Source organism: Arachis duranensis, chromosome 3 (assembly GCF_000817695.3).
Source record: "Arachis duranensis cultivar V14167 chromosome 3, aradu.V14167.gnm2.J7QH, whole genome shotgun sequence".
Lineage (NCBI taxonomy): Eukaryota > Viridiplantae > Streptophyta > Magnoliopsida > Fabales > Fabaceae > Arachis > Arachis duranensis.
Window position 1 is genome coordinate 118,082,220 of NC_029774.3, and position 1,533 is coordinate 118,083,752.

The window sequence follows — 1,533 nt, forward strand, 5'->3', positions numbered from 1 at the left end:
TCATGACTATTTTCACCAGGTTGCTAATCTCGCCAAGATTGACAAATGACATTCCAGCATTAGTTTGGTTCACAAGGTCTTGTTCCGATATTAAACAGATCTCTTATTCTCAAAGAGTTTAAAAAAATAAATACAATTTATTTCATATTTAAATTAATTTTATTTCATAAATAAAAAGTACATGAGTTATTTATACTAGTAGGAGAAGGAAAAGCCTTCATAACTCGGACGATATGGAACTAATAGATAACACAAAGTTCACTGTCCTAAATAATACGAGACTTGTATTCCCTAAGTAATATGAGACTTATATTCTCTTATTACAAATAACTAATATAATAAATCTAATATGGTCAAGGTAGGACTAAAAACAACAAAACAGAGAGGATATATAACTTACTAGTATAAGACTGCATAACACTTACAATTGTAACTTGGGTGTTCGAACTTTTTTTTTTTTATTGTTCTCAATTTCTTGATAAATCTCATTAACCTTAGTTTTTTATGAAAATTAGAAGCTACAGAGTGCTCTATGTAGTTCATTTTTTATTTAAGGTCCATTTACTGTACAGATGCATTTTTGTACAGATTTACAGATTTTAATTTAAAAGCGTATCAAAAAATGTTACTTAAAGAAAAAGTGTTACCCTTAATCGTTAACTTGGCTCTGATACCAATTTTTAAAGTTGTCTTTTTTTTAAAGTTGTCTTTTCTTTTAATTTCTTTTTCGAAATTTCTATTAACTCTTCGAATAATTTCATAAAAAGTATTGACCGTATTACTAGTATTTATAATTCTGATTTTTATAGTTTTTCAATCTTGTTTTAGTTTATAATATTCTTTTTTGCATGGATTATTGTATATAAAATCTTTTATCTGTTTGTCTTTTTCTTTAATATAATTTCTTAAATCCTCAAACACTTCTTTTATTTCTACACTTTCTGTTGTTTCTAAATATCTTTTTAATTTTTCAACTTCATTTTTCATTTTTTCTTTTAACAGCTTTAATTCTTTTAAGTCATAATATGGTTTTTCAGGCATTTATAAATTTTTTAAGTTTAACTCCAACTTGTTTATATTTATTCTTATTTCTATCCTTTTTATTATAAGGTCATCAATTTCGATATGAAGATTATTTAATTCCCTTTTATACTCCTTTATTTTACTTTTTAATTTTTTTGCCCTTTTTCTTTTTATTTTATTTTCTGGTCTTTCAATCTTTGTATGCTTCATTATTTATCTTAGAATTTCTGCAAATTCTATCATCGATTCATCACTATTTTCTAGAGATTCTATTAATTTTTCTAGCTCTTCGCCTTCTCTTTTTAACTTGTCATAGATTATTTTTAGAGCTTCAAATGCTCTTTGATTTATTTCAGAAAACTGTAAATAATTCAACCGATTTTCTCTTTCAAAGAGCTCTTGTTTCTTATCTTGATAAGTTACATATATTTTTTCTTTATTTATTGTCATAATTTAATGTTTAGGGTTTTATTTAATTTTTCGACCTTTTTTGTTAATTCTTTTATTTCA